The 25,353-nt window shown below is 37.5% G+C and overlaps 1 pseudogene; it reads left to right on the top strand.

Annotated features, from left to right (window-relative positions):
* The first annotated feature begins 8,905 nt into the window (after positions 1-8,905).
* Positions 8,906-9,286, top strand: LOC149818411 (spliceosome-associated protein 130 A pseudogene; annotated as a pseudogene).
* The last annotated feature ends 16,067 nt before the right edge of the window (positions 9,287-25,353 follow it).

The raw sequence follows: 25,353 nt of genomic DNA, 5'->3' as shown, positions 1-25,353 counted from the left end.
AGAAGGAGAGGGAGGGACGCCATGAGAGAGAGAGAGGCATAACGAATACCTCGACCCGATTTTCAAATGTTTGAAATGTCTATTTTGGTGCTGAACTTTTACGATAATGTCCCTACCTTATGGGTGAAAGACAAGTGCAATCGGAAGCTCGGGTATGGGTCGGGTGAGGTATCGGTATGGCTGTCAACGGGTCCGGTTCTTATCGAATACCCGACCCGAACAGAACCTGAATTTTCAGGTATGTGCATAGAAAGTGCCAACCCGAATAATATTTGGGTCGATCTGAACATGGGTCACAAAAAAATTAGCCTGTGACAAGTGATATCAAAGCAAATTGATTTACAGTGACGTTGTCTTGTGCATGAAGCACATTGATGTTTACGAAGTCTGCAATGGTGAAGTAAAGGACGTGAATGTGTTAGGCCTAGTAGGAGGGAGCCTGATATGGGATGAAGGCACAAGCATCCGAGTTATAAATGGAGTTTGAGGATGCTAAGTATGAGGGAAACAAAAATTGAGAGAAATTAGAAGATACAAGCATGATATCAGATAAGGTTGTGGTGCACGCGTATTGCAGAGGGAAAAGCGACAAAGGTGTTATAGGAAGCACCACAAAAGCGAGAAAGTCTTTCGGTTACTATGGCATGATATGCGCATTAGGTCAGCTATGACAAGAAGTGCAAAAGTGTTGAGAGCCTAGCAAGGCAGATCAGGTGTTGAATAATGCATATATGTGTTTCGAGGTAGTAAAAAAACTTTCATATTGATTCAATCATGCATATATGTGTTCTAAGAAAAAATGTATAGAAATTCAATTATGCATATGTGTGTTCTAAGGCAGTAAAACAATTTCATAGTGATGAAAGCATGCTTGTATGTGTTCTAAGGTTGTCAAAAAACTTTCATAGTGATTCAATCATGCATATATGTATTCTAAGATTGTCAAAAAACTTTCATATTGATTTAATCATGCATATATGTGTTCTAAGGTTGTCCAAAAACTTTCATATTGATTCAATCATGCATATATGCATTATAAGACAGTCAAAAAACTTTCATATATGTTAATATCATGCTCATATGTGTTATAAGGCAGTCAAAAAACTTTCATAGCGATTCAATCATGCTCATATGTGTTCTAAGGCAGTCAAAAAACTTTATATGTGATTCAATCATGCATATCATGTTCTAAGGCAGTCAAAAAAATTTATAGTGATTCAATCATGCATATATGTGCTATAAGGCATTAAAAAACTTTCATATATGCTAATATCAGGCTCATATGTGTTCTAAGGTTGTCATAGTGATAAAAGCATGCTTGTATGTGTTCTAAGGTTTCCAAAAACTTTCATAGTGATTCAATCATGCATATATGTGTTATAAGGCACTAAAAAAAATTATAGTGATGAAATCATGCATATATGTGTTCTAAGGTTTTCAAAAAACTTTCATAGTGATTCAATCATGCATATATGTGTTATAAGGCACTAAAAAAATTTTATAGTGATGAAATCATGCATATATGTGTTGTAAAAAACTTTCATAGTGATTCAATCATGCGTATATATGTTATAAGGGTGTCATAAAAATTGTATAGTGAATCAATCATGCATATATGTGTTCTAAAGGTGTCAAAAAATTCATAGTGAGGCAATCATGCATATATGTATTCAATCATGCATATACTAGATTGAAATCTAACAACATGAAATAAATAGCATGAATCTTTATACCTGACGGGCACCGGAGCTCATGTTGAATGCAAATGAAGTTCTCATGTCCCCCAAAAAGTTGCACAACTCATTATAGACAATGTTGGGAATGACTTCATTTAAAAAGTACCGCATTTTATCCTCAAGACGCTGACAAACACCATCCCAAGATATAGCAGGGTCAATCAGACGTTGGGAGTTGATGCTGGCGAGAGAACTCTGAGAGCCATGACTGCAGAAGGCAATGACTGTTGTTGTGTTCATGTTACTCCCAAACATGAACACAGGACCCTTTTTGGGTTCACCGGTTGCAGTCACCCATGCTGCAGGATCAAAATGTGGATGCTAAGTGGAGTCATCGTCATATCGCTCTATCATTTGCTGGTCGTATGACTCGTACAAAGTAATGATTAGAATATAAATTAATAATTAAGAATTACAATATTTATGATAACGTAATTCATAGTAACTTGTATATTATAATGTTTATTAATACAATAAATACATACTGATGTTGCTCTCGCCTTCTCTGATACAAAATCTCTCGTGCTCTTACGTTTATGTGTTTCAACAAACACATCCTTGTAAGGTACAATGACTCCTTTTTCTTCTTTCTATAATGTTAAATGATAAAAAAAATTAATTAATAAGTATGCAACAATACTTACAAATTTGACAATATATATATATATATATATATATATATATATATATATATATATATATATAAATTGATGAATTACCATTTTCTTCTGGTAGCTCCCAAAAGTCCTAGATCCACCTGTGTGTAGATGGGCATCAGGCATCTTCGCTCGATTTCGTGCAGCCTTTGCTGAGTGGTTTCAAAATTAATTGCTTGCCCACTTGTCGCACATGCCCTCTCAATAATCTCTCATGATAGTAGAAGGCACATGACCCTTCCACTGCAGTGGATCATCTATCCCACCAGCTGTTTTTTTTTGCTGCAGTCATCCCACAATATTTTCAGTTCATTAATTAATGACCTTAAATATACATCAAGATTTTAGCTTGGAGAAGTCGGACAAGGGATCAATAGAGACAAAAAAAGATTTCGACACTTCATACACAAGCTTGGAAGAAGGTTGTATGGGGTGACAAATACCGGTCAACACGAGTATGGGGTTGATCTACCCCCAAATGGATTAAATTCATTTGTACATAAATCGAGCCTAACATTTCTCACTCTCATTGCGAAGTTCTGATGAGTACGATCAAAGTGTTTCCAAGCTTCCGCGTCCACAAGATGTGTGATCTTGTCTTCATCATGTCGAACTTTATTTGCATGCCATATTATTTGTTTAGCTGTCCTCAAAGATATATACAGTTGTTGCAATTTAGGGGTGAGAGAGAAGTAGCAGAGTGACTTGTATGACACTTCTTTTGACCTCGTACTACCATTTCTTCTTGTCTTTGGCATGCACCAAGGATGCCCACATGACGGACATGATCTGCTATTTTCTTGATTTTTGAAATACAACACGCAGTGATTTGGACAAACATTTATCTTTTGATACCCCATACCTAAAGCGTTGACCATAACCTTCGCACGGTAGAGATTTTCTGGCAATTTCTCATCTTTGGGCAACATACTCTTCACAATAGAGCACAGACGATCAAAACATGATTGACTCAAATTATACTCTGACTTCAAATTCAGTAGTTGAAGAACTGCATACAAGATAGTGTGATTCTCGCAACCATTCCACAGTGACTCATCAGCATTTCTAAGTAAGTCATAAAATCTACTAGCTGCATCGTTTGTTGCTTCTTCCTCTATCCTAGTTGGTACATCACTAGGTCCCATAGCAGAACCCATTTCTGGTCCTGCGGTATCAAATATCAAATCTACATATGGATTATCATGCACCACATTCATCCGTACATCAAAATTATTTCAAATCACCATAAAGCGCCCAATTCTGATAACCACTAACAAAACCCTTCTTATATAGGTGATGTCTAACGTCATGAGGTTCTGCAATTTGATTGTTCTTACACATCGTGCAGGGGCATCTGATCCGACCGATGAGATCAACTGTACTGACACTTGTCGTTGCGAATTCAATAAAACTGTCAACATCATCCATATATTCATGTGACACCTCATTATCAATTATCCTACGGTACATTCATTCACGGTTTGCAACCATTTTTTTCTATAATGTTACAAATATTATCATCACCAGTTAAAAGAGAATCATAAAAATGCTATGATGAAAAAAATATCTAATTTATTTATTAATTCTTGTTTGGTGATTGTTTGTGAGTAATTTTTTTGTTTCAATTAATACGTATTTTTTTTTTCCTTCTAAACCACAAACATGCTTAACATAAGATACAATTTTATGAACTATTATGTATGCATTGATAATTCAATATTTTCGTGTGTAACACCATCACATCATTTTTATACACATTACAATGATATTTAGAAATATAAAATTACATTCCATAAAATGATAGATTCATTTAAAGCATGTTTTCATGATACAATTTCACATAGAAGGCATAATCAAATAGAAAATAACATTGCAATACATTGTACAATTTTACATGCAAGCATGAATACAGTCACATCAAACATTGCAATACATTCAGATCATTCATATCAAAATAATGTCAAACATGTACCTATAACAAACACACTCCAATATCCTGCTAACTACTACCATGCCTAACATAGAATACGAACACCAAAAATAAGAATATTTCAATTTTCATACAATAAAATCATGCTCAGCATGATCTCCAAACTCCATCAAAACAATCCTAGTTATCCACAACTAAGTGAGTGTGTGAACAAAAAAGTGTTGCATTCAAGAAATTAAATAACATGTGATGCACTTACATCACTTACTTGTCATAGGTATTTACCCTATTTGCACTTTGCTTGTTTATTTTCGCATAGCATTTTAAGCTGTATGTGATGCTTAGCATTAAGCATCACCCATTTTGCTCTCTTACGCATCTGCAATGCACATTACTCTTGCCCACTAGAGACAAAGACACAAGAAAGTACCAGCCCGACAAAGCAAACACAACGGCAGGGGGTGGATCTCCCTGTCGCTATTGCTTAAACAAGGGCAGGGGGTGGGAGCCCCCTGCCGGAAAGTACCAGTGGTAGGGGTGCGGAGCTCCCTGCCGGTCAAGCAAACAGAACGACAAGGTGGGGGATCCCCTGCCGCTGTTGCTTAAACAAGTGCATGGGGGCTTCGCCCCCTACCGAAAAATACCAACTGCAGGGGGGCTCCGCCCCTTGTAGGCGAAACCCCCCACTGTTGAAAAATACCAACGGCAAGGGGCAAGGTTATTAAATGCGCTGAGGCGAAGCGAGGCATTGAGCATGTTATGAAGCGAGGTGTAAGCCTCGAGGCGTTGGAGCGTAAGCTTCATGATCTCCGGGTTCAGATATATATTTGACAATATTATATTGCTAACAAAAGGGTTGTTAGGTCGTCGCCCGGAAGCGACGCGTCACACCGACGCCCAGGTGTGGTGCCAAATAGGCAAGGGTTCCCTCACTTTGTTGGATGGGTGGGGGTAAAGAAGTTAGGCCAAGACCATAAAATTAGGTTAGCCACTTGGAACATAGGATCTTTAACCGGTAAGTTGGTAGAGTTAGTAGATGTTATGTGTAGGAGAAAGATTGATATTTTATGTCTACAAGAGACCAAATGGGTAAGTGAGAAAGCAAAAGTGATAGAACCTTGGGGATATAAGATTTGGTATACAGGAATAAATAGGAATAGGAATGGAGTAGGGATTGTTATGAGTCGTGAGTTTATAGATAATGTAGTTGAGGTCCGTAGGAAGGGTGATAGGATTTTACTTATTAAATTTGTATTAGGTACGAATATTATTAATATTATTAGTGTTTATGCACCTCAAGTAGGTTTAGATGATTCCATTAAGCATCAATTTTGGGAAGATTTAGATGGAGTAGTACAAGGGATATCTTATGAAGAAAGGTTTTTCATCGACGGTGACCTTAATGGGCATGTAGGCATTAGTAGGGATGGATTTGAGAGTATCCATGAAGGCTATGGTATAGGAGAAAGAAACGAAAGTGGAGAAAGGATTTTAGATTTTGGTTTGTCCTATGATATGATCTTAGCAAACACTTGGTTTAGGAAGAGGGAGTCTCACCTAGTAACATTTAAAAGTGGGGTTAATACGAGTCAGATAGATTTTTTCCTACTTAGAAAGAGAGATAGGGGTTGTTGCATCGATTGTAAGGTTATACCGGGAGAAAGTGTAGCTACACAACATAGAGTCTTAATTTTAGATCTTAGAATTAGACAATACCGCAAAAGGGATAGACGTATGATAGATCCTAGAATTAAGTGGTGGGCACTGAAAGAAGCTAAACAATGAATGTTTGTAGAGCGGGTAGTTAAGGAAGTTGATTGGTGTCTCGAGGAGGATTCAGAATCTATGTGGAATAAGATAGCGGGTGGCATGAGAAAGGTGGCTAAGGAGGTATTGGGTGAGTCTAAAGGCGGTGCACCGCTAGGTAAGGATACATTGTGGTGGAACGAGGATGTCAAATTAGCTATTAAGGTTAAAAAAGAGTGTTATAAAAATCTAAGTAAAAATCGTGATAATGAGAATTTGGAGAAGTATATGATAGCAAAGAAGGAAGCTAAAAAAGTAGTTCAGAACGCAAGGGATAAGGTATATAAGGAGGTTTATAACAAGTTGGATACCAAAGAGGGTGAGAAGGATATTTATAGGCTTGCAAAGATGAGAGATAGAAAATCGAGGGATCTGGGTATGGTTAGATGTATCAAAGATGAAACGCAAAGGGTTTTAGTCAAAGATGAGGAGATTAAGGAGAGATGGAAAGATTATTTTGATAAGCTATTTAATGAAAGTCATGCTCAGGATCTTGGAGACTTTTCAATTCCTTTTCATGAGATGAATCGTGACTTCATGCGCAAGATTCAAAAGAACGAAATTGCAGAGGCTATGAAGAAAATGAAATCAAGAAGGGCAGTTGGCCCAGATGGTATACCTATCGAGGTTTGGAAATGCTTGGGAGAGAAATGTTTAGAATGGTTGACAAATCTTTTTAACAAGATTTGGCAGACAAATAAGATGCCTAATGAGTGGAGGAAGAGTACTTTGGTGCCTCTATATAAGAATAAGGGTGATATACAAGATTGCACAAACTATCGTGGTATAAAACTCATGAGTCATACTATGAAACTTTGGGAGAGGGTGATTGAGTCTAGGTTGAGGAAGATTGTCATGATATCGGAGAATCGATTTGGTTTTATGCCTGGAAGATCAACTATGGAAGCTATACATCTTCTTAGACAACTTATTGAGAGAAATAAAGAGAGGAACAAAGATTTGCATATGGTTTTTATCGATTTGGAGAAGGCTTACGATAGAGTACCTAGGGACGTTCTCTGGTGGACAATGATGAAGAAAGGTGTTTCTCTCAAGTACATTAGTATAATTAAAGATGTGTATGAAGGAGTAGTAACCAATGTCCGCACTTGTGGAGGGGTGACAACCAATTTTCCTATAATGGTTGGGTTACATCAAGGATCTGCTTTAAGCCCTTTCCTATTTGCTATAGTGATGGATGAGCTTACGAGATCAATTCAAGAAAATGTGCCGTGGTGTATGTTGTTTGCTGATGATATTGTTTTGATTGATGAGTCTAGAGTTGGGGTTAATGCTAAGTTAGAATTATGGAGACAGACATTGGAAGCAAGAGGTTTTAAGTTGAGTAAGAGTAAGACAAAATACATGGAATGTCGATTTAGTAAGCAACGAAGTAGTGATGGGAGTGTAGTGAAGCTTGGTGAGCACGAAATACCGGTGGATGATTCTTTCAAATATTTGGGATCTATCATTCAAAAGTATGGAGAAATTGATGGAGATATAAATCATAGGATAAAGGTTGGGTGGATGAAATGAAAGAGTGCAACTGGAGTGTTGTGCGATCGTAGAATGCCATTGCGGTTGAAGGGAAAGTTTTATAGGACGACTATTAGGCCCGCTTTACTATATAGTACGGAATGTTGGGCTGCCAAGAGACATCATATTCAAAAAATGAGTGTAGCTGAGATGCGTATGCTGAGATGGATGTGTGGAAATACAATAAAAGATAAGATTCGGAACGAGGAGATACATAAGAAGGTAGGCGTTGCACCAATTGAAAATAAGATGAGAGAATCGTTTACGGTGGTTTGGACATATTCGATGAAGGCCTAATGATGCTCTAGTTAGAAGGATGGAGAAATGGGAAAATATATTAGTTAAAAGAGGTCGGGGTAGGCCTAGGAAGACATGGATGGAGGTGATAAGAAAGGATATGAATGCGTTGAACCTCACCAAGGACATGGCATTGGATAGAAATGAATGGAGGAGAAGGATTCATGTGGAAGACCCATAATGATTTTCTTTGTTGGTTCATATCGCCGACCCCAATTGTTTTGGGATGAAGGCGTAGTTGTTGTTGTATTATATTGCTAACAAAATCTAAATGTGCAGATATGAAAAAATGGATCTCAAATCCTAGCAGGTAATCAAACATAGAATATTATATCACAGGTCGAGCTTTACTTTAAGACTCAAAGCCAGGACTATCTAAAAAGACAAATGCCAGTAGACTTCCATCAAATGGACATCTTTCCTCTTATCATCCCTCAAATTTGGAAAAGGTGCTCCAGGAAAAACCTTGATCTTGATCTACCTAATGAATCCATGTGAAACATCACTGAACCATAGATCACCAAGGTAATTAAAGGATACCAAAATTTACTTGTTATGCATGATATCTCCTAATTGTAGCTAAAAAAAGCCTACTTCAGACTATTTTAATTTCCGTTAATGTATTGTCATCACTTAAAGAATAAGATACAAGCTGGTAGCCGGTCTAGTGACCTCATTTCAGATGAACAGTTTCCTTACGGTCAAGGCGTCAGCTCAATGTCAAATCTGAGGGATCTGGTCCTGTCAAAATCCTCTTCAAAGCCACCACCCCAGGCATAAAAAAAATCATAGAATCAGAGATACAATACCAATCCTGAGAAGGAAGACTCCAGGCCGCACACAGCTCTCTCTCTCTCTCTCTCTCTCTCTCTCTCTCTCTCTCTCTCGAGGTCTTCTGCACCGTCCCCTCCCTCGCCCAGTTCTGCAGCATCCTCGAGTACAACATGGAGCGCAACGCCCTCGACAAGGTCCATCAGGAGACCTTCGGCAAGTTCGGTTGCCGCCGAATCGTCCCGGGTATGTTCCTCGCCGTCGACCCCAAGGGCCGCGCCGTCATGATTGGCGCCTGCGAGAAGCAGAAGCTCGTCTACGCCCTCAACCGCGACACTGCTGCCCGCCTCCCCATCTCCACCCCTCTCGAGGCTCACAAGTCCCATACCCTCGTCTACTCCATCGTTGTCGTCGACTGCAACAACTCCATCTTTGCCGCCATCAAGCTCGACTACTTCGAAGCCAACCAGGACCCCTCCGGCCATGCTGCATCGACGCTCAGAAGCATCTCACCTTCTACGAACTTGACCTCGGCTCTCCCGCAAGTGGTCTGAGCCCATTGACAATGGTGCCAACCTGCTCGTCACTGTCCCCGGCGGCGGATTTTGGCAGGAAAGGGGTGGTTTGTAGGGACTACACAGATGCGTATGCTTTAGAAGTGAAGCGCATTTCGACTTGAGGCCTGCGCTTCACATGACTGAAGTGTGCTTTTCAAGCCTGAAACGCCTCAATGCAACGCCTCAATACCTTGAGCGTGCGCTTCGCCTATGAGGCGTACGCTTCAGGTATTGAGGCGTACGCTTCAGGTATTGAGGCGTACGCCTCTCACAATACTGGCAGGGGGGCTTCCGCCCCTGCTGGCTGAGCAAACAGAACGGCAAGGGGGCTTCGCCCCCTGCCGAGAAATACCAGCGGCAGGGGGGGCAGATCCCCTACTGCCCTTGCTTAAACAAGGGCAGGGGGGTCCACCCCCCTACCGAAAAATAACAGCGATGGGGGGCTCCGGCTCCCTACCGAAAATACCAACGGTAGGGGGGTGGGTCCCCTGCCAACAAGTTAGAAAGAGGGACAGAGGGGAGGCACGGGTATGAGAGGCGAGCTCACTGATGCACTTTCCTGTTGGTGGGTCACCGGAGAGTGGGGGTGGTCGGCGAAAGAGTGGGGGTGGAGATGGCCAGGGCGATCGCCGGAGAGCAGCACGAGGGTGGTCGGCGGAAGAGCAAGTGCGGAGATCGTCGGGGCGGTCACCGGAGAGCGGAAGGTGGCTGGGGCAAGCAGCGCGGGGGCGGTCGGCGGAAGAGCGGGTGTAGAGAGGGTCGGGGCGGTTGTCGGAGAAAGGGAGGTGGCCGTTGCGGTCGCCGAAGAGCGAGAGGTGGCCATGGCGATCGCGGGAGAGTTGGAGGTGGCCGAGGCGGTCGCCGGAAAGAAGTAGGTGGCCAGGGCGAGCAGCATGGATGAGAGAGAGAGAGAGCAAACATAATTTTGTGCCCTAGATGGTCGTTTTACATAAAAAATTAGCGATGGATTCGTGACGACACAATTTCATTGCCAAAATCGATGCTAATTAGCGACGGAATAATATTTGTCGCTATTCCATCATTAAGTTCTAACATATTTTACCACGTTATAATATTCGTCGCTACTTAGCGACAGATTGTGCGACGAAATGATTATGTCGCAAATCCCACAACTAATTCCAAATTTAGGGATGACTCATTTTCTCTCGCTAATTCGTCGCAAAATTATGACGGATTTTTTTTGTCGCAAATTTCCGTCGCTAATTGATGCTTTTCTTGTAGTGTGAGGAGCGCTTGAAAGGAGATGTGTGTACATTGTTGGTGTTGCAAGGGTTGGAATTTGACAAGGATAGTGTGATGCACTATTGAGTGAAAAATGCATCATGTGTAATAGCAGGCAATATGCGTTGGACTACTAGTGACGTGCAATGATAGCATGTCATGCGATGGGCAATGATATCGATGTTGGTGCGACAGTGCATGAAAGCACAAACATGGTGTATTGTTCTACCATGTATTGGTCCAACAGACTGGATGTTGACTTTGGAGATTAGATGAAGTACCTTTTAACTTAAGATAAAATTATCCCACACATAACATTTGGCATGCAGGAAGGTGCGTGCAGGTTAGGGCTAATTCTTTCATGGATCATATTAGGTGGTCTCCAATCGTGAAGTACTTATAGGTGGCTTTGGTGATGCTTTGGAGAGACCGTGTCGCTACCTTGGTGGCACGACATTGCTATTGAATTTGGTTGTTAGTTTCAAGGAGCATGAACATTGTCCTTTCTTCTAAACTCGAACTATAACTCGTGAAGAGTGTTATGAAAATGTGTATTGGGGTAGGTTGTTGCATATAAGGTGGTGTGCCGAACATCCATCTACGCGGCTGCACATGGAGTGATGTGCAGTGTAGTCATAGGGGGGGCAATGTGCGGGGTATAGGGTCGTTAGGCTAGCCAGGTTGGGTTCGCCTGACACTGCAATAGCTTGCCATAATTGGCATGGCCTGGTTCTGGACCATACCGGATCCTATGAGACAATGTGCCTTGTCTTATACTGTCTGCAGATAGGATAGGACGTGTTGTCCTGCCCTATCCACATGCCATGAATTTTTTGTTTTTTATTGCATTAGGGTGTATCCTGTCCGTTGTTTCGTGGGGGGCACATAATAGCGGTGGACAACAATTTCACATCCCTAACATTGATTTTGCCATCCCCAATGTTTTTTCATCCATGGACATGTGTGGACGACACTTGAAACACTGCCTACAGGGTCATGGTTTGATAACAAGGGACACCATTTGATTAATGGTTGCAGTTAGACCCATGAGGTCTAGTTAGCATACGGAGTTGTGTATGGTTTATGAAACTTCATACCAAACCTAGCTCTGACCTTAGATCCATAAATTTTCAATGTAAAAATCATAAAAAATAATATTTTACTGGGCAAGGATCAGGTCTGATTCACATAATCCTTATCCAACATGGGTATAGATATTTTTCTATGGAAGATCCAGTCTTATCCAGGTTGGGACTTGGTACCAACACCTCTTATTTGAATCTAGGTTTGGACCCATACAATTGTGGTCCTACCTATTGACATGCCTAGGGGTGTCAATGGGTCATACCCTAGATGAAACAGGTGGGTCCAAACCCGCCGGATCCAACTAAGTGTTGTGGGTATCAGATCTGGATTTGGGTTAGACCAGGTATTTTTTACCTGATTCCAATAAGAATTACATAAATCAGACCCTGTTTATACCCAATAAAATAATATTTTTTATGTTTTTTACATTGAAAATTTGTGGATCTTAATAAGAACTCGGGTTGGACCCAAGTTTGGTATAAAATTTCATAAACCATACTGACCTATTTAATAACCAGATCTCATGGGTCCGACCCAGATAGTTAATAGGATCCCCTTCTTTGTAACCAGGCCCTAACCTTATAGTATTTGGTATAGGTTGGGATTGGGTCAAGGGAAGAGCCACATTATGAGGAGGGTGGGCATGAAAACCCCCCAAGAGGTATGGGTCGGGGTAGACAGTGTCCACCTTGATCCGCAAGATACGTGGGCACTCAAGCCTGATGGCCCCGACCCAAAGGGGCACGACCTTGTGCCACCCACATACCCTAACCTCTCTCTCTCTCTCTCTCTCTCTCTCTCTCTCTTTGGCCCTTCGTGCAATTCCACAATGTAGGCCCATAGGGGTGCCCACTCTCTCTCAGGCCCTTTCCATAACCATCACAAGCCCACAGGAAACACGCTCTCTTATTCTTGTGTGGCTCACCCGTCATTTGGCACCACCAGCAGGCTGCGGCGGACCTGTAACGCCCTCTTCTTCCTCTTTTACACACCCCCTTGGTGGCTAGTTTGTCTTTCGCTTTTCCTCTTCTTTTTCTTTTCATTTTTTTTTTCAAATCATAAATGAGTGCTTGAAAGGGTTTTGATTTTAGGGATTATATATATTTTTTCATTAGCACAATGCATGCTGTTTTTAGGATTTAGGTTATTGATTTAGTTTGTTTTTTAAACAACATAAATGTTTAATTAAGTTTTTAGGTATTTTGTATTTTTTTAATTAACATTAGGCATGCAATGGATGCTTGATTTTTATTAGAATATCAAGGGTTTTTTAATTATCACAAATGTATGATTTTTTTTAGGATTTACGGTATTGATTTGGATTTTTGCAAATAACACGAATGTTTAATTAAGGTTTTAAGGTTTTTACATGTTTTTTTATTTTTAATTATTATTAAGCATAATTTCATTAATGAATGTTTGGTTTTAGTTATCACTTATCAAATCCCTAAATTTTTTATTTTTATTAGGATTTAAGTTTTTTATTTTGATTTTTCAAATGACATGAATATTTAAATAGGCATTTTTTGTGCTTTTTTCAATCAACATTAAACATGGTTCCATGAATTCACACTTGATTTTAGTTAGAATTTTAGGATTTTTATTTTCTTTTTAGTATATCTATGAGTGATGTTTGGGATTTGATTTTTTTTTATTTTGTGTGTATTTTTTCTAATTATTATTAGGCATGAATTCATGAATAATGATTGCTTGATTTTAGTTAGAATATTAGAGGTCTTTTTACCAATTAGCATAAATGGATAATTTATGATGTTTGTAAGAATTAGATTTTAGTTATGGTTTTAAGGTTGTTATCGGTTTTTCTTATTCAATTAGCAATAAGCATGAATCCATTAACAAATGAATGCTTGATTTGATTAGAATATTAATATATTTTTTGTTTAATCAATTAGCATAAATGATCTCTCTATGGGTTTTGCCTCAACCGGCAAAATCTTTTTTAGTGTGTTTGTGCCCACCCTAATTTAGATTCATGGCTGCTCCATACCTGATCCCTTGACGCCCATAGATAAAAACATTCTTGATATTGCCTTGGTTCATTTCCCCAAAAGAAGTATCTTATTTTAATAGATATCAAATACATGCATTAAACGACTTGAAGTCACCCAAGTTGATTAATGCAAGTAGAGTCCTTTTAACAAACGTGAACTTCTGAATCAATGTGCAACATGGAAGCAAATTCAAGTTGGTCGTTTGGTTTAAAGCGACTTCCACCAAGTCTCAATTAATAAGCTCTTTCGTTGAAGGGAATTAAGGATGAATAGTGAAGTCCAAGAAGATTGTAAATGGGCAAATCCACTCTCTTTCTATGTATGTGGTAATGATAGGGTGCTTCAAATTTTCAAATTTCTTGAACTTTTTTTGTTGATCAAACCCTATAGATATGATCTATAAACATTATTTAGTTGAAAACAAGTTTCGGATCATGTGATTATATCACACATGCATATTTTTTAAGATCTTTAAAAATCAATGGCTCACAATGTATCAAAATGTTATGACTTAAAAAATCTTATTTTTATGTTAAAAAAACATTATCCAAAGCATGATTTCTATCAAATAAACTATGTTGAGTACATCCATATGGTTTGATTGAGAAGATACAACCTACAACCATGATTTCTAGTATTTGAGAGTAGGTACTCCTGAAACACCTTAGCATTACTCATATATATATATATATATATATATATATATATATATATATATATATATATATATATATTAAAATATGTTTACCAACTAAATATATTTACTGTTATGAACCAAGATTTTCATAGGTTTTTTTTTAACATTTTTCAAAAATTTCACCATATAGATGTGATCTAGATGTTTGATTTTATAGAAAGAGACTCTTTGATCATCTAATTACTAGGTATAAGAGGATCTTTTAAGGGTTGAAAATCACTTTGAATTTTTATAAATATTCAAGCATAAAAAATCACATTTCTTGATTCGATTACGATGATCCAACAATCGATTCCTAGCAAATGGATCACACTAAATACATCTGTAGGGTTAGATTTGCAAAATACTACAAAAAATTTTATTCATATTAGCAAATATATTTGGTTGGTAAACATATTTCAATTTTCTTATATATATATAGTGATATGGTTCTCTCGGAGCACTTACTCCCACATGATAGAAGCTTTAAACTTTAAAAAATTTCAAGCCTTTTTTGTTGAATAGACCCTATAGATATGATCGACAAATATTTAGTAGAAAACAAGTTTTGGATTATGTGATTATGACATGGATGTAAGTTTTTAAGATCCTCAAAAATCAATGGCTCAAAATGTACCAAAAATTCATGACTTAAAAAACCCTCTTTTTATGTCCAAAAATATGATTGAAAACATGAATCCTATCAAATAAACTATGTTAAGTGCATCTATAAGGTCTGATTGAGAAGATCTACAAGCAAGATTTTTAGTAGGTGGGAGTAGGTGCTCCTGGTATATATAGGGATACTGAAATATGTTTATTAACCAAATATGTTTGTTGGTATGAATAGAGATTTTTATAGTTTTTTGCAAATCTAACACTGCATATGCATTAGGTATGGTTCATTTGCTAGGAATCGATTGTTGGATCATGGTAATCGGATCAAGAAATTTGATTTTTATGTTTGAATATTTATAAAAATTCTGTCATTGATTTTCAACTCTTAAAAGATCTTATACATCCTAACTGAATGATCAAAGAGTGTTATAAAAATCTTGGCTCATGTCAGTAAACATATATATATATATATATATATATATATATATATATATATATATATATATATATATATATATATATATATATATATATATATATATATATAAACTGGGCAAAGCTGTAAACTCTTGTGAACCCACAGGAACCGTCTGGTCTCCATATCGTTCTTGTGCAAACTTTCTTTTTCCTTCTCTTATTTTCCTTTTTTCCCCTTCCACCACCTCCACGGCCACCGGAGGACTAGCACCTCCACCACCGGCAGCGAGGAGGCCGTCTGGCTGGGCGATAGGGTGGTGGAGAGGTCGTCTGCCGTCCAGCAATGCAGAGAGAGAGAGAGAGAGAGAGAGAGAGAGAGAGAGAGAGAGGATGTCCAACAGTATGGCGGGAGGTGGAGGGAGAGAAAAGGGGAGATTGTGAGAGAGAGGAAAGAGGAAAGGACTGCCATCTGGTGGGAAGGCGGGGCTGCCATCTGGTGGGGGCGGCAATGGTGGAGGTGGAAGAAGGAAGGGTCGGTGGTGGCTTATGTGCGATCATGTGAAATAGGAATTCATAGGAGCTTTTTGGTAGTCGTCCTGACCAACTGCCACCCGAAGTCGGCTCGTTGATAAGGAGAAAGCTTCAAGCCCGATTTCTGATTGATGGTTTTATCATCTTATTGCCTAAAAACCTTGGTGCCATATAAGTTGCCACCCGGAAAATCAAGCACTTGAAAAAAACCATGCATCATGAAAAGAGCAAAACTGTGAAAAGATAATAAATTGACCATGCTAAAAATTAGTGTCATCTATGTCATTACCCGTTAAATAAATCATGACATATACGAACATGAAAGAAGATGTAAGTTGTTCGGATCCAGTTGAACCAAGTCAAAGAATGTGAAAAAACTGATTTTATACTTGGGCTGGGAAAAGGACCTTAAAGAATCCACATGCAGTTAGTGCCCTAAAACATACATTGAACCTAAGTTTTGCATGTAAGTGACCTAATGAAGTCTGAGCTTGATTACCAATTCATGTAATAATGACGATAGGGTGCTCCCGGAGCCCCTACTCCTTGATTACAGCCGTTGGATCTTTACAGATCCAACGGTGATAATGAGAGTTAAATATTGCATGTCTTTCATTATTGTTGTTGAAACTAAAGCAAATGAAAGGGTGAGAGACGGTTTCCAAAGCTGAACATTAAATGAGTTATTGATTTTTAGGCGTCTCTTTTTCTCTTTCCTCTCATGCATTCATGAAGGATGGTGCTCTTTTGGTAAATCTCTCTTTCTTCTCATGCGTACATGGATGAAACTACCATGGATAAAAACAAGTGGTCTCTATGGATGCTGCTTTATCATGCATGCTTTGTATGTGTTGAGAAAAACTATGCATACCTCATTTTATCTTTCTAAAGGACGTCTATGACAATGGCATGTGTAATACCTATGCAAGCATGTCATGCATATGTTATGGATCAACCGACATTATGTACATGTTGACAAAAAAAGGTCAGATTCCATGAACAACGTTATGTCATGCATGCTATGTACAGGTTGACAAACAAAGGACAGATTCCATGAACAAAGTTATGTCATGCATGCTATGTACAGGTTGACAACCTATGCTGGCTCCATTTTATCTTTCTAAAAGACTTCTGTGAAAATGTCATGCGTACATACTTGTGTGAGTATACCATGCCTCCATGTCAATCATTTACACATTAATGCAGAGTGAGATACCAAAAGCCAAGAGCTCATTTATTTTTCAATGTTGGAAAGCATCCGCAACCTCCCTCAATTTGACAAAATATTTAACATTATTTGTAACCGTTGGATCTTAACAAATCCAATGATAGGTACACTGGGAGCACCATATATATATATATATATATATATATATATATATATATATAGAGAGAGAGAGAGAGAGAGAGAGAGAGAGAGAGACTGAAATATGTTTACCAACCAAATATGTTTGCTGGTATGAATCGAGATTTTCATAAGTTTTTTTGCAAATCCAACCCTGAAGATGCATTCATCGTGGTTCATTTATTAAGAATTGACTGTTGGATCATCATAATCAAATTAAGAATGATTTTTTATGCTTAAATATTTAAGAAAATTCTAAGTCATTGATTTTCAACCCTTAAAAGATCCTTCTTATACATCCAAACTGGATGATCTGAGATTTAATTTTCTATAAAACCAAGCGTCTAGATCACATCCAATTTTTTTTGAAAAAAAGTAAAGAAACCTATGAAAATCTTGGTTCATACCAGTGTATCTATATATATAGAGAGAGATATAAATAAAGAAAGGACCTTTATATTTTTTTAAAAGGCAAGTTGGGGTTAGGTACACCTATACCATTGGGTTTTGAACCTACAACGTCCCAACACAAAATGACATGTACTAGTTGTTCCTACCAGACAAGGAGCCCTGTTGGTACAAAGAAATGACCTTGATGAAGAACAAATGGCTTAGCAGTAAGAGAGCGTCAAGACAATCTAAGCTTAGGTAAAAAAAGATGTAACGACCCCAACTCATACCCCTTAAAAGATGTAATTTTTTTTTTAAATCATTGTGAAAATATTCCCAAAGACCTGGGGCCTTTACAGTTTCACTTTCAATTGGATAACTAAACACACCACAAGAGATCTTATATTTATCATTTATAACGTAATAACCCAAATTGTTATTAATTAGGAAAGAAATAATGTTTAAACAATAATTTTGCTAAACCTCTCAGAATTTATTAAATGACATAAAAAGTAAAGTTGAGCTACGTTGTCCATCTGTGAGAACTATCTAGCAAAAGTGTGACACTTTTAGCTCTTCCAGAAGTTAGTCGCTTCACTGATCACCTACAACTGCGAAAAACCATAGAAATAGGGTGTCAGAACCGAAATTCTGAGCACAAGTACCTCCAATGAAACAAATGAGCATAAATAATACAGATAAGATTTCATACAATAATTTAGAAGACTACTATTGCAACATAAACATAATTCAGATATGCATCTAACACAATTAACATGCAACAAAATATAACTGCATGCATTCAACCATACAGGGCAAGTAGAAAAAATAGGTAAAATTGCATGACCTAATGCATAGCAGAAATATGCATGAATTCAGTGCAATACAATGCATGAACAAATTATTATCTTTCATTATAGTTTTCTTCTTATATGCATGTCCCTATTAAATGCACACAATTTAAGTTACTTTTTTTAATTATTGTTGCCCGCAGATACACCAAACAAGTAAAATTTCCTGAGATCAAGTAGGGTTCTTAGGGTAATTTAGCACATAAGTTGTATTTTATTACTGGGCTCCAAACTTAGCCCTTGATCGAATCACCTTCGAAACATTAGACCTCCATATCTAATGTTGGGACACTGAGGACCTCCACATCCAATAATGTCACTTTCCTGGTATACCAAAATAACAGTTGTGTCTATACACCACCCCCATGTCAAGTGACAAACTCTAACTAAAACTGTGGCCAGGAGAAATAACCTTAATATCGGGTTCATGGGTAATAAATAAAGCACACAAAGTTTTTGTATCCTCGTAGTCCCCCAAAACTGAATATCTAAGATTCTCATTTTTTTGATGAGAGATCTCAGAATGTATATTAGACTGTTCTTATTCATTATTTTTTTATTAAAAGCTAATTATTAAGTTTTGCAATTCAGCATGTAAATGCAAAGGCAAAAGCTTGCATCTACCCCTACAAGAACCATCACGAGACTCCTTTCTGTAGAAACACATAGAACAGTGCAATAAAAATAAATATGATTTTTGTGATGCATTTAAAAGTAAATAAAGAAGGAGCATCCAGTGCTCGAGGCTCTTCAGTCCTGCGATGATTCACTTGGATCATTGATGCACCATATATAAAAATCATAGCAATATGTCATATATGACGCAGACCACATGTTTCAAATGCATATTAGTATATGCAAACCTTTATCATGCGTATGGAGCAAAAATATTCATAAGCATGTATTTACTTAATTCATGTGCAACTATGTCAAGTGCATTCTTTCATTTACATACACGTATTCATGCCAATGCATATTTCCTTTGAATGGATGTGCTCATGTAAATGCATATTCCCATCAAGTGTGATAGTCATGCCAATTCATGATCTCAATAAATCAATGCATGTGCTCATTAAATTCTGCATATACTTAGCAAATGTATGTTTAAATCGAATTCTGCATAACATAGCAATGCATATTTTTATTGAATTTTGTATAAACATGGCAAGACAGGTTCTCATTAATTTCTGCATCAACATGACAATACATATTCTCATTAATTTCTGCAAAAGCATGGCAATACATGTTCTCATTAAATTCTGCATATACTTAGCAATGCATGTAACTGTTATTGTGTTGTTTTATTTTTCTTTTGAAATGCACATATACACTATTTTGAAATACACTCATACTGTTAAATACACTATTTTTTTTCTTTTTGAAAAGAACATGTACCCATTAATGTGCATACTTGTTGATGCACCGTGAAACTCAAATCATCGATTTAAACCACATACATATACTTATAACTATAAAATATCTATTCTTAATACATATATATATATATATATATATATATATATATATATATATATATATATATATATATATATATGAAAGGTTTACACCCAACCGACTAGTCGACTGGGGTCCCAAACAAGCTCAATTGGGCCTAGCAGGGAGCTACCAGTCCAGCGAAGAGGCTGTATTGAGCTTGGCAAGGCGCTGCTAGCCCAGCTAGAACACTCGGCTGGGTTTGGCAAACCATGCACAGGCCCAATTCGGGCCTGTGTATGTTCTGCCAGAGCTTGGTAGTCAGTCGAGCCTCCCTCGGTTGGCTGCCAGTCTGCCCAACATCACGCTTCCTTTTTTATACCTATGACCCAGCAGACCCAGTCGGCTGGGTTTGGAATGCAACCAGACTCACCCAACCGACCCAGTCGACTGGGGCTGACTGTCCCAAGGGTTGAGCTGACTGCATAATGGTAATAAAACTATTTTTTTTAAACCACACCATACCTTGCTTTTAAATACCAATAGCAAATTCAGCTTTTCTTAAAAATAAGCATACATTGAACTTCTTTTTGAAAGGGTGGATAAACATGAAAAACAAATCCATGGAAGAGGATCTGTACATCTTCTTTCATATATGTTAGAGTAGGCATATGGATCTACTCTTTTTTCATGGATTTTTGTCTAAATCATGCATGTAAAAACCCATTTACACTCGATTTTTCACTTAGATCAAAAGAAGACCTCTACCTTTATGTGAAAAACAAAGAAAACAATGGTGGAAGGAGTGGATTGGCTGGAGAAGAAAACCATTTTTCCTCTTCTTCCTCCTTCCTCTCTTTTCCTCTCTCTCTCTCTCTCTCTCTCTCTCTCTCTCTCTCTCTCTCTCTTCCTCTTTCTTTCTTTCCTTATTTTTTTTTATTATATAAAGAAGGGGAGAGGGGGTGACGCCCTCCCTTTTTCAGCCATTTCTAAAAGGGCAATAGAGTTTGAAATTAGGGCAACTCTCTAGTTTTCAAAGTTTTAAAATTTTTCATGTTGACTTTTTCTAAAACTTTCCAAGTCTTTTAGAACTATTTCTAAAGCTTTCTTTAGCCTTCTAAGGCATGTATATGGAAATTTTTAAGAAGTCCTAAACAACTCTAAGATAAAATTTGTAATTAATATAGTATAATTAATTAATTATTAAATATTAATTAATTAAAATTATCTAAAAATGTCCAAAAATAGCCAAATTAACCCAGAAGGCTTCTTGACCATGTTTAACTCCCAATTAAAGCTTTGTATTGAATTTAAAGCTAGAAAAACATTAGGTTTGGATCTGGATCTGAATTTAAGATCCAAATCCAACACCAAAAACCCGAATAGATTTTAGACTGGACCAAATCTAGATAAATATGGGTCTTAAATGAGACCCAAATCTATAATAATTTGAATCATATGCGTTGGATTTAAATCTGATCCAAATCCAGATCCAAACCGACAAACTGCTCCTTTTTTAGAAAAACATAATTTTAAACCAACTGAAACTCGAATTCAGGAAAGTAACATATCATTGCGCTCAAAATTTTGAGATGCATCCAATGACATATTACATGAATATCAAATTCTGAATTTTGCTCAAAAATAATCTAAAATTTGCTCAAATTTTGCTTGAATTTAAAAGTAAAAAATAAATTATTTATCTCGCTTCGATTGGCTCGTTATGACCTTATCAATGGGATCTGAGCCAAGCCCAAACTTCAAGACATCAATCTAAAAATTGAGCCTTAATCAATTTTTCTCCCAAACAATCAAATTTTTGACAAAACCAGAAAAATGACTAAGTATGAAAATATGTGATATTACATCCCTACCCCCTTAAAAGAATTTTGTCCCCAAAATTAGAACGTACCAAAAATGTTTAGGTAGCACCAAAATCAAATATCACACGAGCCTAATGATCGACAACTAAAATGATACCTTCGATCATTTCAGTCTCATCTTTCTGTGTGGTAGTCGTAACAGCATAAACTCTCTCATTGGTCATTTGTTGACCCTGCTGCTTCTGATGCCTCTGCTATTGTTGTTGTGGTTGTTGTTGTTGTTGTTGTTGTTGTACTCCCTGGGCTGATGACTTGTTCGGACCGTAGGGAGCGATGTTCTCAGGTTGTTGGCACTGGTAGCAAACTCCCTTGAACGTCGAACAAAAGCCTAGAGGATGGCTCTCGCCGCACTTACGATATATTGACTGAGCCTTTTCTTGTTGTTGCCCTTCACGGGTCCGCTGCCTCTTGCCACCTTGCGTCTTTTCACCTGCAGGTGTGGTCTTTCTCGCTTCATTCGAAGAACCGCCACCGTTGCCGCCTCCCTTCTAAAATCCAGTCCTGGACCTCTCCCAATCCTCTATGAGGACTGTAGCAGACTCTATCGCATCAGTCAGGGTAGTAGGTTGGTTCATCAACACACGAGTCCGCAGTCCATCCCTCATCCCGCGCACAAACTTGGCAACCCTTGCTTTATCATTGGCAAACAAGTTCGGACAATAGCGCTCCAAACTTCTAAACTTGGTGGCATAGTCCACCAAACTCATACTACCCTGAGCAAGCTCAAGAAATCGTTGTTGCATATGTTCCTAAGCGCAGGTTGGGAAGTATGTGTCCAAGAACTCCTCTTTGCACATCTCCCAAGGAATCACATCCAAATCGGTATACTTCAACCTTTGTAGGGTGTTCCACCATTTCTTGGCATTGCCCTTTAGACGGTACATGCAAAAATGAGTCTTTCTATCTTCAGGGACAGGTAGGATGTCTAATGCTCTCTCAATATCCTCGACCCAGCTCTCGGCTGCCTCTGGGTCGGCCTTCTTTGAAAAAGTTGGTGGGTCCAACTTCAAGAATCTTTCAAAAAAATGCTACTGGGGTTCAGAATGACCTCAGCAGGAGGGGAATGAGTAGCTGTCTGCGCAGCCTGGGTCGTCTGCACTGCCTACTGTGATCATCGCAAAAAATTTTCCTCTCATAATGTTCTCTCTCTTCCTTCTTTTTTCCTTTCCAACCTCTTATTTTCCTCCTTTTTTGAAGGGAGAAAGATAGAAGATAGAAAGAAAGAGAGAAGAGAAGAGAAAAGAATGAGAGAAAACTCTTTTGCGGGTCTCACTTGACCTTAATTTTGAAAATATTTTGAAATAACTCGCCTCCGTTTTGAAATATTTGCGGGAAAACTGGGAGACGGGATCCGCTCGTCGGTACGAGGTTCGACCGTTCCTGGCGCCTTTACCAGGGGTAATCAAACCAAGGGTCGAATTTTATGCCTTTTGCTTTGCCTAAATATAATCTAAGAATTTATTCTAACTCTAAAAATGCACAAAGAATCATGCTTGTGCAATGCAAGAATATATGCTCCTTTTGAAAGATGTTTTGAAAATTTCCAAGTTTTCTGAGATGAACTTGATAAGGGAGTGAAGAAATGATTGAATTTAGAACTTGAGATAGATCAGAGAAGTTCTAAGTAAATAGGGATTGGAAGAATAAATCTTTGATTTTGAGAAAGAATGACTTGAAGCTTTGAAATGAAAGGAAATGAAGTTTCAAAGTTTAGAAATGGACTTTGAATTTTGAATTTGAATTTAGGAAAGGAAATGAAGATGGAATTTGAATTTAGATTTTCGAAGTTGGAAATTTAGAATGGATCTGAGAAATCCAAATGGTATTTTAAAAATAGAAATGGATTTAGGGAGTTCAGATGAGATCTGAAAAATGGAATTGGATTTAAAATCTAGAATTGGGACTTGGATCTGAATCTGAGATCCAATGGTAGAATGGGATCTGGATCCTAAATGGATTTTGGATTTGGAGATCCAAAAATGGAATGAGGATCTAGATCCTAAATGGAATTTGGATCTGTGACTGGAGATCCAAAAATGAAATAAGGATTTGGATCCTAAATGGAATTTGGATCTGTAATTGGAGATCCAAAGTGGAATGGAGTTTTATACTTGAAAATCTAGATCCAAGTTGAGATTTAGGATTTGATTTTGGATTTGGGTTTTGAGAAGTCCAAATAGGACTTTTAAAGATGATCTGGGTTTTTGAAGATCCAGATTTGAATTTGGGTTTTTGAGATTCAAAGTTAATCTCAACTTTGATTTAAAACTTTGAAAAAAACTGGATTTTGAATCAGAAGATGAATTTAGAAACTTCAAAGTTAAATTGAATTTTGAATTAAGTTTGGAAATTTGAAGTTTGAATATGAAATGATTTTGAAATTTCAAAGTCAAATTGGTCTTTGAATTCTTGAATCTTGAGGTGAGATAGAATTGGATTTGAACAAGATCTGATGAAGAAGAAGAAACACTTGGAATTTTAAAAAGGAAGTTTTGAAAATATGATGCAGTTCTACCCTAAATGATGAATGAATTTAAATTTTGAAATTAGATTTTGAAAATTGTATTTCATTCTTTACATGAATTAAAATAAGATTGAAGATATAATACATCCTTGACTATGGTCATTGAATGTATCATATAATAATCTATATTTAAACTCAGGTGAAGAATGAAACATATTTTGTGCTTTATAGAGTTTAAAATGGAATTAACTCTCAATATACCCTGACTATGGCCATTGGTATATATATTGACTTAATTCTAAGTTAAACTCTGATAAAAGGTGAAATATTTGAAGAATATGATAATTTTTTAAAGAGGATCCAGTGTGGGTCCAATGTTATTTCGTAAAAGATAAAAATACTAAGTCTTGTTTACACCCCGACTATGGCCGTTGGTGTAAATCATCAACTTAGAATTAACTTACCTCTTATGAAATGGTGCACGTGCCATTCGTGTTTCACCATCGTGGAAATTTGAAAAATAAAAGCAAAAATGCATGAGAAAAAGCAATTTATAATGTTTATAGTGCTCATCCATTCTACCTAAAGCAGGAAATGTAAATTTTCACTTAGCCTACAGTTATTACAACATGTAAAAGCAAATTTGCAACCCCAAGTAATAATATCTCTTACATATTTCCTGCAAAAGCGAGTTAACACAAAATAATAAAAATATACAAATATCATATTGAATCCATTATAAAAATGGGCATGTGTATGATAAACGAGAATAAGGAAAGATATATGAGATGTTGGATTATAAATATGTATATATATATATATACATATATATATATATATAATGATGTAAGAAATGAGAAATGGTAACACTGGTGAACTTCTGCAATATGGCAAGCACGATTCTTATAGCAGCCTGGTCTTTCAAAGAAAATCAATACTTTGGCGTGCTTGGCCAATAATCTCAACTCATCATTGATTAGGAAACTGCATCAAATCTTTACATATATTCATCTCTTTTCTATGAGTCAGATTCGGATCGAATCATGTAACCAGCTGATCCATAAAATGTATGAATTTGATGGGCCTCAAGATCCGTAATAGTTTGTAGAGAGACC

The sequence above is a fragment of the Nuphar pumila genome, chromosome 13 (genome assembly GCF_984573655.1).
Source record: "Nuphar pumila chromosome 13, dmNupPumi1.hap1.1, whole genome shotgun sequence".
Taxonomy (NCBI): Eukaryota; Viridiplantae; Streptophyta; class Magnoliopsida; order Nymphaeales; family Nymphaeaceae; genus Nuphar; species Nuphar pumila.
This window is presented reverse-complemented; position numbering and strand designations above follow the sequence as displayed.